The 13,934-nt window shown below is 35.9% G+C and overlaps 1 pseudogene; it reads right to left on the minus strand.

Moving 5' to 3' along the window:
• Positions 1-7,257, minus strand: part of LOC102474562 (thioredoxin-related transmembrane protein 1 pseudogene) — a 30,099-nt pseudogene extending 22,842 nt beyond the window's left edge.
• Between the last annotated feature and the right edge of the window lie 6,677 nt (positions 7,258-13,934).

Genomic DNA, 13,934 nt, shown 5'->3' on the forward strand with positions numbered 1-13,934 from the left:
AGAAAGAGAAAGGCACTTTTGACAGGGTCTCACCATGTTGCCATTATCATGCCCCAGCCTCACAATTAGCTAGGACAACAGGCATGTGACAGGTAACTCAATCTAGGCCTCTTTTGTGTCTGCAGGACAACACCACCCTCCTGCCTGCACTGGGTCCTCTTTCCTTTATTTGTTAGAGGCGCCTAGATAAGTTAGTATGCTAGCAAATGTTAGCATTTAATTTTTAACAAAATTTACTTTTTAAATTTTAGGTTATATTGCCTAAGCATAAAATATTAGGAATTTTATTATGGCATAAATCAGATGAAATGATTTCTTTAGACATGTCTTTTTTTGAGTTAACAAGCACAATACAAACACAATGGCTGCTTTTAAGCACTGAAAGAAAATCATTTGTTTTGAGAACTTCCTAGGACATACTTCTATAATGAGCAATAAGATTCAATAGTATGGAACCAATGTTCACATTTTAAATCTCCGACACAAAACAAGAAAATCATCTCCTTCCTGTTGTAACTCAAGTGAAACAGAATATGATTAAAGAGGGAAGTGCCTTTGCAACCCTGTCTGCAGAGTGCAACTGACCGATTTTCAATCTGTTCATCCAATGAGTGAATGGCAAGCATAAGAAGCTGTGAGACTGCCTAAGAATGAATACCAGTCTGTCATCTGTGCAGTGCAAGAGTTCTAAACCTTTACTACTTAGCACCATAGCATGAGTATTCGTAAATTTAGAATTCTACTAGGAATCTGAACTATTCCATAGCCATGTTTTAAAAAGGAGAGTAATTATTTTATCTGTTCAATTATCTCCAAAAAGTGATTCCATGCGAAGCAAAATGAGAAAATGTAAAAACTACCGAAGAAGTTTAATTAACATAATCAATATAAGTAATTTAGAACTTAGACCTGTAATATCTACAAACTAGTGTGTATGTGCTTGTGTGTGCAGTTCACAAAACTATTTACTAATTGCTATAGTTTGGATAATGATTTATCCCCCAAAGGTTCATATTTTGGAATTTCGTTCCCAGTGTAATATGGTGGGAGGTGACAAGGTCTAATGGGTGGGTGATTGTATCCTGGAGACATTCATCTCATGAATGGATTAATAATGCTGTCTCTCAAAAGACGGTGAGTTCTATGATAAGAAGGGTTTAGTTCTTGTGAGAGTGAGTTGTTACAAAAAGAAGATGGTTGCATTCAGGTGGCTCTTCTGAATTCTCCTACCATTCTCTCTACTTCTGTCAGTAAGGTTGTGATGTAGCCTGGCTTGATGCTAGTCCCACGCCTTTCGACTTTCCAGCTATCAGAATCAATAGCTCTCTGTTTCTTTATAAATCACTCAGTCTCAAGTATTTTTGACAGCACGGCAATAGCAGAATAATATAGTAACCAATTTTTCTTATTCAATTGATATTATTTACTCCGGCACATGGTAAAATACCCGTCAAATAGTGGGGGTTAAATAAATATGTTGAATTTATCCAGTAAACTTTTGTTTAGCTTATATTTAACAAATACCAGGTACAAATTAATGCGTATTAAAATAACTGAATTTTATGGAACTGTATGTTTATTAGAACCAGGAAAATCCAGTAATCAAATTACTTGGTATATTTTAGAATATTGAAAAAACAAAGCAAATAAACTTGAAATTAAATTGTCATCATAAAAATGAAAGAAGAAAAATTAAAATATGGTGAGGCAAAAAAAAAATCTGTATATTTTAAATTCTGTTATAAAATTGGGCTTCAGAGATTATTAGTTTTTTACTGGGACCTCAGAAGAGCTCTTTTGGGTCTTCATGTCCCTAGAATGCCCTACAAATATTTTTGATATTTTGATTTTTTTTCAATTTGCCAGAGGGCATGTGCTCTTACCAGAGAGAGAAGGAAAGGAAGAAAGCACCTTATTCAATAAGGCATGGTCACACCACAATGCTATCTCCTTTATTTCTCCATCCTGTTGAGCTTTGGGGCATACACACCTAGTGTTTTTCAAGCCTCTATGGTTGTATTAGAAACACACAGTTGGTTACATAGGATCCTGCTTCCTTAACTACCAGGACAGGAGCAGGCATTCTGAACATAAAATTGTCCTGCCTTGTGGAAGTTGGGAAGTTTTTATATGTTAAGGCACTTGAGTTGACCAGGTAAACAAAGAAAAAGGAAATAAGAATGTGACATATGGGATGAGGGAAATAGTAATTTTTCAGTTTTCAAACAAAGATTGTTTAAAGATAAGTAAGAATACTTATAGTTCTAGATTTGACCAGAAACCACAGGTTGGGGTTGTGCAAATCCTGGTAGAGATTGCAAAAGAGACTATAGGGAAAACTGTAAAATACTTTGAAATGGACTAAAAGATGAAAGAAAAACAAGCTGTTTTCTAGAAACTCTTTCAACTTATCTGATTATTATTATATGTCTTTGAGCTATTTTATAACTTTATAACTCTTTTCTTATAAAAACCCACAAGTATTTCTTCTCCTTAGGAATTCAAATTCTATCCTTTTCATTATTGCTATAATTATTTGTGCGTGTGTGTGTGCATGTGTATATTTGATTTCTCTATCAGTTTCATTAATATTAATGATTAAAATAAAACCTTCAAAATGCATTCATGTTTTTATTTCTGTTAAGGTCATGATCATGATCTTTTATAATTTGTCCTTTGACAGTTTTAGAGGTTCTAGAGATACCCAGTTGATTTACCTGACAGTCTTATATAATGGATTGTTGTGGGAAAGTACCTTATTGAGGGCTTAGGACTTGTCTTTTAAAATGTATTAAGTTGAACCACAGAAGTGGTAAAATCTAGGACTAATTATTCACACTACTAAGGCAAGACATTTCTGAGAGCTCTATTCAATGCCCTGTGAGGCTTTCCAAACTTGCTGATGGGACTAGGCACTATTCCTTGCTTTGTTAAAGCACCAGGTACCTTTCCCTGTAAAGGTGTTTGTTGCTCTCTACTCTGCTACCTCAGATGATTTCTTCACAGACATGTACTGAGCACTCTGCGATGTAATTGTGGGGATTCTTTGTGTGTTTATGGAATTCTAACTCTTTAAAGTTCTCTTCTCTCTTTTTAAATTATTCATTACAATTTATTTACTTATTTATTGAGACAGAGAGAGAGAGACAGGGAGAGAGAGAGAGAGAGAGATTGAGAGACAGGGATACCTAAAAGGCTCTTGTCATATTAACACCCACCCCCTTACCCCAGCCTTCATGGTCACAACTACAGGTAGGCCCATTATGTTCAGGTCAACCCGAGAACTGCCCAGGTCTTTCCCATATAGCTCCAGTATTACAAAGCAGTATCCTACTGCCTGAACTGCCACGGCTTGGTCTTTTCATTATTATTATAAACATTTTTTTTTTTTTGAGAGGTTTTTGCTATAGGGTTCACGTGCTCACCAGAAAGACAGAAAGGAAGAGAGACGGAAAGCGAGAAATCACACACACACACACACACCCAGGGGAGACAGCCACGCTGCAATCCCTTCTCCTCCATTCTCCTCTCGGGATCTTGGGCATGCACACACACGCGCCTGGTGCGAGTTTAAGCCACCGGGTCTGGGACTCAAACCGTGGTCGACTAAATGGGAGTCCAGTGACATAGCCATTACACTAACTGCTGGTCCCAATTATTATAAGTTTTTAATTGACATACAGTAGTTGTTCCTCTCCTCCTGTACTCTGTCCTTCAAAGCCTATCTGCCTTAGTCTCCCAGACTAAGGCTTCCTCAGCTCCATCTCCTTAGCCAGGAGACGCCGAGAACTCCACGTCAGTGTCTACCTTCTTTGCTGCAGCCTAGAAAAAGTCTCAAGGTAATACACTGGGGAAAATAAAAGGCGCACCTCATTTCCTGCTTCTGAGGGATTGTTGTCATTTGTTACCGAATGTTGAGGCTCTTTTAAAATGCCTTATTTATTTTGCCTGTTGTTCAGCTGTTTAGAGAGTAAATCCAGTCCCTGTTACTCCATCTTAGATGGAAACCAAAGTCTGCCTGGAAAGAATGGCAAAGCCCAGATCTGCAAATAAGCAGTGCTTTTGTTGACTGCAGATTCTGACTATTGAATCTCCTATTTTGAAAATGAAAAAAAAAATCTTTACTACTGTAAAGATGACTATGATGAGCACTACATTAACATAAATAATATGTTAATATTAATATGGTCCTTTCTGGCTGTGCTGGGTCTGTTAGTGAAAGTTGAGAACTTCTTTGCTCCCATAAGGCTGCGTCTGGTGACACTGCAGCAGTCATCAGGTCACAAAACGAATATACTGAAGTACATAGTGAATGTTATGGACACCGTTTGGACTACCATGAGGAAAAAGAAAGAAGAAAAGTCGTAAGCCTCATGAACATTCAAAGAAGGCAAAAAAGATGATTGGCCCTATCATAAACAGCGCCACACTGAGAAAATACAAATAAGAAAGACTATCAACATGTATGAAAAGAAGAATACCAAACAAAAGAACGCTGAAAAGACTCCACAAGGAGCAGTATCTATCTATTTGTTGGACAGAGAACAGTCCTGAGTAAAAGTATTATAGTTTCCAATATGATTAAACAAAAATGAAAAAAGACAGTGGGAAAAAGGGAAGTCTCTCTACCCAAAGTTTGAGCTCAGGGAGAAACAAAAGTTTCGAAAGTTATTTGGAAGCCAAAAGTTGGCATAGTAGTTAAGGAGCTGAACTCTCACATGGCTGACCATGGTTCAAGTCCTGGAACTGGTGGCTTGAAACTCACGCTGAGCATGTGTGCATGCATGCCCAGAATCTTGAGAGGAGAATGGAGGAGAAGGAATTGTGGCATGGCCATTCCCATGGTGGGGGGTGATTTCTCACTTTCTGTCTCAATGTCTCTCTGTCTTTCTCTCTCTCTCCAGAGAGCACACATGCCCTGACAAAAACCTACCTAAAATAAAAAAAAAATATTTGATCAGGAAAGATAAAGAAAAAGGCATGGAAGAGGATAGATTAAAAAGTCTGCTTTGTTGGAGATGGCTTTACTAGAAAACTATCTAAATATGAGAGGTTCATTAGGCCAGTAGGCTTACATTTCAAGAAAGCCCACATAACACATCCTGAACTCAAAGTTACCCTTTACCTGACAGTATTTGGTGTAAAGAATCCCTAATATAGCCTATATACAACTTTGAGTGTTATCACCAAAGGTACTGTCATTGAGGTGAAGATAAGCGAGTTGGACCTTGTGATACAAAGAGGTAAGGTTATTTGGGGGAAATATGCCCAAGTTACCAATAATTCTGAAAACAACAGGTGCCTAAATGCTATCTTACTGGCTTAAATAGCATTTCATAAAAGCAACTCCTTGTAATTTTTGAAAAAGATACATTAATCCAGAAAACCATCATGGCCATATTTCTAAATACTTCCAGTCTTACACATCTATAGTCATCAAAAGATTATTTATGAAATAGCACAAAAACATTAAAATGGCTTGGTTTTACAATAATAATAAGAAGAAGAAGAAGAATTGTTTTGCCATTGTGAAGTAGATGAGAAAGAATCTATCCCACAGTAAATGATCAGTTCATTCCAGGTATAAAAAAATCATAATGAAGAACAGAATTTATCATGAATATTATTTGCCTTGGTATATAATACCTGAGTCTGAAAAGAAACCATGGAACGCACTGAAATTATAACAAATTTTGATCAATTTTTTTTTTTGAGAAGTTTTTGCTATCGGGCGTGTGTGCTCACCAGAAAGACAGAGAGAGAGACCGAGAGACAGAAAATGAGAAATCACCCCCTGGGAGGATAGCCACACCACAATCCCTTCTCCTCCATTCTCCTCTCAGGATCTTGGGCATGCACGCACACGCGCTCGGCATGAGCTTAAGCCACCGGGTCTGGGACTTGAAATGCAGTCAAATACATGGGAGTCCAGCGGCATAGCCATTACACCAACTGCTGGTCCCATGAATTTGTTTTTTGATTAATAGAGGACTTTGTCTAGACTATGAAATGGTATTACTCTCTGCAATATATATGTAGTTGGCAAAGATTCTGTGTCCTACCAGAATAATTTTCTGTACCTCTTGAAATAACTAAGGTTCTTTTCAATTTAGTTGCCTTCTATATTTATATTTTATTGGATATTTTTATCTTGAGATAATTATACCTTCACATGCAGTTGTATGATATAGTATAAAGATTCCTCCCACTTTGTGCAGTTCCTATCAATACAAAAATCTTACAAAGCTATATCCAATACTACAATCAGGAAACTGACATTGATAAAATCTATCAGCCTTATTCATATTTCATCTGCTTTGTTTGTACATAAATGTGTACCAATGTATGTTTATTCATTTATTTCTTCCATGAGACAGAGAAAAAAAGACAGACACAGAGGAATAGAGAGATAGGGACAAGCACCCACAACAGAATATTCATGCCTTTATCTACCCCTAGCCTCAGTCTGCCTGGATCACAGGCATGCACACACTCAATGTGTACAGGGAGGTCTCAGGATTTGAACATAGGACCTTCCCATATAGGTCCAATATTGCAGAACTTTGCATTATCTCTGAGCCACCAGCTGACTCTGTGTGAGAATACATTCAACTCTGTACAATTTTTTATATATGCAGTTTCTTTAATGTGTCCATTACTATCATCAACATGCAGAACAGTTCCATTATCATAATGTCCTGCCATCCCTATAATGACCTCTAACCACACCCACCTCTTTTCCACCCCCAATCCTCATTATTAAGCCCTGGTAACTACAAATCCCCATTTTTATAACTTTGTCTTTTAAAGTATGTCATATAAATGGTATCATATGTGTAGGGTATTCAAAAAGTTCCTTAAGAAAAGCTTATTAGGAAAAAACTATGTGTACATTTCAATATTTTTGCACTGAAATAAAAATTACACTTCAATTTTATTTTTTCACAAATTCTTAATATACTATTGTAGCATGTAACATTTTGAGATCAAATTTTTGCATTCAGCATAATTCCTTGTAGATGTGTATTGAAAGGTTTTCTTTTCTTTTGAATGTTAAATAGAATTTCATGGTATGAATATACCACTATCAGTTCAGTCATTCACTTTTTGAAAGACATTGGATTGTTTCCAGCATTTGTTGTGTCACTGTTTTCATTGTAGCCATTCTGATAGTGTTATAGATATCTCCTATGGATTTAATTTACATTCTGATAATGGCCGATGCCGCTGAGCTCTTTTTATGTGCTTATTTGCCATCTCGACATTGGCAATCTGTCTGTTCAAATATTTTGCCCATTTTCTGATTGGATCATTTGTTTTGCTTTTGGATTTTGTGAGATTTTCATTTTTATTTTTGTGTTCTATATACTAGTCATTTTCCTGAATATGTGGTGTGCAAACATTTTCTCCTAATCCGTAACTTGTCTTTTCAGCCAACTCACAAGAACTTTCATGGAGCAAAAGTTTGCTTTTTTTTTTTTTTTTCTAATTTTAATGATGCTAAATTTATAATTTTTTTTTTCTTTTATGGACTGTGCTTTTGGTGTCAAATCTAAAAACCTTATTTAGCTCCAGACAGCAAAGATTTTCTCCTGGATTTTGTTTCTTTGTTTGTTTTCCAAAAGTTTTATGGGATTCTCTGCCATGCAGGAACAAAGAGACTACTTGGGTGGGTTGCATTTCATGGCTGAAGACTCCTTGCTGATGAGGTTATTAAACAAAACTTTGCTGGTGGGTATATAAAACAGTACTGCCACTCTGGAAAATGTTAATGTTTATATAATTGCATGAAATTTAAAGAACTGATAATTATATTTATGGTTATTTGTGTAGAATATTATTAATCTTATTTTAGTATTCTGTATCATAGATCATAACACTGTTCTATAAAGGGTTAGAAAATAAATATCTTAGGTTTTACACTTTGCATAAAACTTTGTCATGTATTTTTATTTATTTATTTATTTTTAGTTTGCTCTAGGGTATGTGCACTTGCCAGAGAGAGACAGAGAGAAAGAAAGTAAGAAAGCACCCTTGAAGGTATGGCCATGCAACAATCCCTTCTATCTCATTCTGCTAAGGGGATTTTGAGCATTCATGAACACGTGCCTAACAATTTTTCCAGGACTCAAACCTTACTGTTAACTGCCTAAATCTCTATTTTACCTGCTGGCCTTTTCATTTTGTTCCTTTTTTTTTAGAATTTTATTTATTCATTTATTTATTTTAATACAACCAGAGAGATAAACGGAGAGAGAGAGGGAAAGTGAGAAAGCAAGCCACCAGGTCCAGGACTCAAACCATGATTGGCCATGTGGGAGTGTCCAACACCTTAACCACTATGCCATCTGCTTATTCCCATTTTGTTTATTTTTTAAAAAATTTTTACTGGGATGGCCACACCACTATTCCTTCTCCTACATTCTCCTCTTGAGATTTGGGTATACATGCATATGCACATGGTATGAGTTTTAAGCTGCCAGGTTGGGGACTCAAACTGTGGTCGACTGGAAGTCCAGTGATATAAACATTATGCCATCTGCTGGTCCCTATTTTCACAAGTTTTTATTTAAATATATAAAATTATTATCTCAGGGGGCATGCGAGAATAGGCTACAGGCTAGATTTGGTTCATAGGCTGTAATTTACTTGTTCTATAGTTCAGATGAGTAAGTTTTTCTTTCTTCTTAAATTGCCTATAATCCACAACAATTTAGAAGATCTATTTTTCAAAACTGAAATAAAATATTTTCAGATGATATCTGATTATCTCATATTTACTGACTCCCCAGAGTTCAAATACTTTTAATAATCTCATGACTTTCAGGGCGACATTGTTATTTGTATAAATTCAGTAAGATAATATACTCTTTTTAACTAGGATATATGGAAGAAATAAAGTATGCTACCAAAGAATTGTCTAGAATATCAAATTTCAGAATGAAGCTTATTTTATCAGATATGGCATTTTTTTTTTTTTTTGCCACTAGGTACATGCACTTTCCAGAGAAAGACAGAGAGACAGGGACAGAGCAACAGAGGGAGAATGTCCCCCCCAGTGGGGCATGATCAAAATGCAATCCCATTTCGGGAACCAGCAGTTAGCATAACAGCTATTTCGCTGGACTCTCACGTAGTCGACCGCGGTTCGTGTCCCGGACCCGGTGGCTTAAAACTCACGCCAGGCACGTGTGCGTGTATGCCTAAGATCCCGAGAGGAGAATGGAGGAGAAGGGATTGCGGCATGAACATCCCCCCTGGGGGGGTGATTTCTCGCTTTCTGTCTCTCTGTCTTTTTGGCAGGGGCATGTGCCCTATAGCGAAAAAACCTCTCAAAAAAAAAAAATGCAATCCCATCTCCATCCAGTTAGACTTTTCTACATGGAGGCCTCAGAAGACACCTTAATGGCTACTGAGAACTAGTGATTTCAGGGGAATAAGAGAAATAAAGACTTTCCACTGATAATTTAGCCTCCAGCCCACAAACTCATGTGTAGGGAGATTTTCAAGCCTCCTGTGTCTGTCTCTGTCTTTGTCTCTCTCTACCTCTGTCTCTGTCTTTGTCTCTATCTACCTCTGTCTCTGTCGGTCTTCTCATTTTTTTGTAATTTTTCTCTTTTTAAAATTTTCTTTTCTTTTTTTTGGAGAGGTTTTTTGCTACAGGGTGTATGCAGTCGCCAGAAAGACAGAGAGAGACAGAGAGACAGAAAGCGAGAAATCACCCCCAGGGGGAATGGCCACGCCACAATCCCTTCTCCTCCATTCTCCTCTTGGGATCTTGGGCATGCAGGCACATGTGCCCGGCTTGAGTTTAAACCACCGGGTCCAGGACTCACACCGTGGTCGACTACATGGGAGTTCAGCAACATAGCCATTATGTTAACTGCTGGTCCCGCCTTAATAAAATTGTTTAAGGTAAAGTAGTTTTTTGGCTTTCAGCTCTTCCTTTCCCTTTATCTTGTTAATAATCCCTTTTCCCTCTCCCAAGCCAGGAGAGGCAATGGAGCAGGACTCAGAAGATACCTTCATGGCTATTGAGATCTAGTGAAGCATGCCACGTGGTTTTCTAATTTATTTTTTAAATAAAAAATTTATTTTAGTTTTTTTTAATACTTTTTTCTTCTCCTTTTCTCTGTTTCTTGGTTGTTTTTGTTGCTGTTGTCTCTCTCTCTGTTCCCTTTTCTGCACGCTCTTGGATGCTCAGATTGAACTTCAAGTTTGGGAAGAAACACACCATCCATCAGATGACTAGAGATTATTGCAGGACCACAAGAAATATGGAAAAGCAAGAAAATATCTCTCCTCCAAGGGAAAAGAATAACTCCTCTTCATCCACAGACAGTTCAATGGACATCATGGAAATGTCTGACAAATAATTTAGAACATTCATAATGGTGAAGCTAACAGAGATGGAAGAGAAGAGAGACGATGAACTGCTGAAGAGAAAGGAGCTGACAAGTTCCAGGAGGTGAAGAAATTCTTGCAAGATCTAAAAGAGGAATTACACACTTTACAAAATAATCAAATGGAAATGTTAGAGATGAAGACTATAATACAGGAAGTCAAAATCTCTCTTGAAAGTATTAAAAGCAGACTAGACTCAAAGATCCAGTCCCAAGAAATACAAAGGACCCCAAATAGAATCAACCCAAGATCTTCTACAAGACACATTATAGCCAGACTGACCAAAACCACAGAGAAAGACAAGATACTAAGATTGGCAAGAGAGAAACAGCAAGTTACCTACAAAGGATTTTCCATCAAACTAACTATAGACCTCTCATAGGAAACAATGTGAGTGAGGAAAGAATGGGAAAATATATTCAAAGTGTTAAGGAAAAGCAATTGCAACCAAGAATACCATACTCGGCAAGATTATTCTTCATATGGGAAGAAAAGAAAAGAACATTCTCAGATAAACAAAACCTGAAAGAATTTACCAGCACCAAACCAGATCTCCAAGAAATTCTCAAGGGAGTGCTATATCAAGAAAATTAAATGTAGTCACACAGAAATAAGAGTTCAAAAACTAAGAAAATGGGCCAACTTAATCATAGGGACAAGTCTGGAGTTGAATATTATATCCCAGAATTCAATTGGGAAGATCGAGCTACAAAACAAGACAGATTAAGTACATTAGACTGAACTGGTGAAATAGCATTCTGTGACTTTTGACTAAAATATTGCTGCTTTTCTTCTAGGCTATTTTGTCCAGTTTTAAGAGTTTTTGTCCTGTGTTGAGCTATCAATAGGTTCATGTACCTACTATTTGAACAGAATACTAACCTGTTCCCAGGCTTTAAGTTTTCAGCAAATTTCCTTACCAGTTCAAAACTGCTTTTCTTGAAATTACCAGCTGAATTTGCTATTGAAAGTAGTTAGATTATTTAAGAAATTGTGTGATCAATTAAATGTGTGGGGGGCGAAGGAATGGAAGACAACTGTAGAAACCAGAAATAGTGTGAGAAGAGGGTGGGAAAGGGCAGAGGGCCAGACATAGGAAAATTATTGATGATAACATACATGATTAAGGCACTATGCAGTATATTCTGGATGGGAAACCACTTTTTGTATGCTGTGATGATGATTAGGGGATGAATATACATTAATTAACTTAAAAATGTTCCAGAAAAAAAATGCATATTTGATGACTGCAGTAAGCTATATAGCCCCAGCTAGGTGCTACTTTATAGTATATTCATTCTACTCACTGAGGTTTGTGCCTAAAGTCAGACTTGTTTTCATGGATTTGTATATATCAGCTGCACTTGCTATTGGAAATATTTATATTAATTAAGTTCATTAGCATATCAATAAAATGGGGGGAAAAGGCATAGAAAGCAACCATGGATACCAGAGACAGTGTGGGAGGAGGGTGGGACACGTCAGAGGGTGAGAGATAGGGAATCAAGGATGGCAAAAAAAAAAAAGCAAAGTATACAGGAAATAAGAAATGGAAAATTATTTGTTGATGATAACACGTATGTTGATGTGCTTGATTGAGCCAATATGCGGTTTATTCTGAATGGGAAATCTCATTTTGTATGCTATAATGACATATAGTGAATGAATTTAAATTAAAAAATGAGAGAAGAAGAAAGGAATTTTTGGTATGCATGCACGTACACCTGGCATGTTTATTAAGCCAATGGAATCAAGATTTGAACCACAGAATTGGCATGTGGGATCTAACTCCCTTAACCACTAGGCCATGAGGCCAACCAGACAATCTACTTTTATGGAACTAAGGTTTGATCTGTTGAGTCAAAGCCTACAAAGCGCTCTTGGGAAAACTAGCCTAGTACTAGGTTTACTGGTTCTCTCATTAATTAGAAATTTAAATAAAAATGTCAATGTATGCTCATATTTTATTCACATGGGAGTCCTAATTATAATCTTTAAAAAATAAGTAATTGATCTTAATCTTTAAATGCTTGTAATAGAAAATTCTGTGGTTTAATTGGTCCTCCCTAAGGGTCCCAGTTATGGATTGAATGTGTCCTCCAAACTCTATGTGATGAGAAGTTAATCCACAATGCAGCAGTTTGGGTAGGTGACCCTTAATGGGAGGTGTTTTCAGAATACAGACACAGTATTCATGATAGAGTAATGCCATTATTATGAGAATGGGTTCTTTTAAAAAGATGAATCAATAGTACTGGTAGTACTAAGAGAGCAATCAAAAAGAAAAAAATAATAAATGTCATCCAAATCAGGAAATAAAAAGCAAAATTATCTTTATTTGCATATGACATGAAAAAACTATTAGAAATAGTAAATGAATTTAATAAATTGGCAAGACACAAAATGAACAAAAAAAATCATTAACATTTTATATACCAATAGTGTGACTGAAAAAGAAATCAAGAAAAAAATACCCCTAGGAATAAGTTTAACCAGGGAGGTGAGAAATCTGTACATTGAAAATAATAAAATACTTAACAAGTAACTTTGAGATATAAATATGTAGATATTCCATGCTCATGAATTAGAAAAATTAAAATTGTACATACTACCCAAAACCTTATACAAGTTTAATGCAACATCTATTAAAATCTTAATGGCATTTTGCACATACATAAGAAAAAAATTGTATGAAACTAAAATATATCCTAAATTACCAAAACAATTCTTGGAAAAAAAAATGAAAGTATCACATTTTCTGATTTAAAATTATATTACAAAGCTATAGAATCAAAATAATATGATACTGGATTAAAAAGATCCATATAGACCAGTGGAATAGAATAAAGAACCCAGAAATAAGTCCAAATATATACAGTTGCCTATATTTTAAAAAGAACACCAAGAGAATTTAATTGAGGTAAGGAGAGTTTCTTCAACAACTGGGACTGGGAAAACTGTACTTTTACATGCAAAAGAATGAAATTGCATCTTTATTTCTCACCATATATAAAAATAAATTCAAAGATAGATAAACTACCTAAATTTAAAACCAGAAACTATAAAATTCTTAAAACAAAATGTAGGGGGAAAACTCCTGGACATAGGCCTTGGTAATGATTTCTTAGGATAGCACCTGAAAAACTCATTCCATAAAAGTAAAAATAAATAAATGGGACTATATCAAACCAGAAAGTTTCTGCAAAGGAAAGAAAATAATCAACAAAAAGAAAAATCAGCCTACAAACAGACAAAAAATATATGCAAGTCATATATCAGATAAGAGGTTAATATCCAAATTTATAAAGAATTTGATAGTGGAATAATAACTCAATTTTTAAAAATGGGCAAAATACCTGAATGAACATTTCTCCAATGAAGAAATAAATAAAATCATTAGGGAAATGCAAGTGAATACCACATTGAGATATGACTCATACCCATTAGGGTGGCTATTATCAAAAAATCAAAAGATAACAAACGTTGGATAAAGTGTGAACAAACGGTAATGTGTATTTTTTGTGAGAAAG

This window comes from Tupaia chinensis, unplaced genomic scaffold (genome assembly GCF_000334495.1).
Source record: "Tupaia chinensis unplaced genomic scaffold, TupChi_1.0 Scaffold148646_1, whole genome shotgun sequence".
Classification (NCBI taxonomy): domain Eukaryota; kingdom Metazoa; phylum Chordata; class Mammalia; order Scandentia; family Tupaiidae; genus Tupaia; species Tupaia belangeri.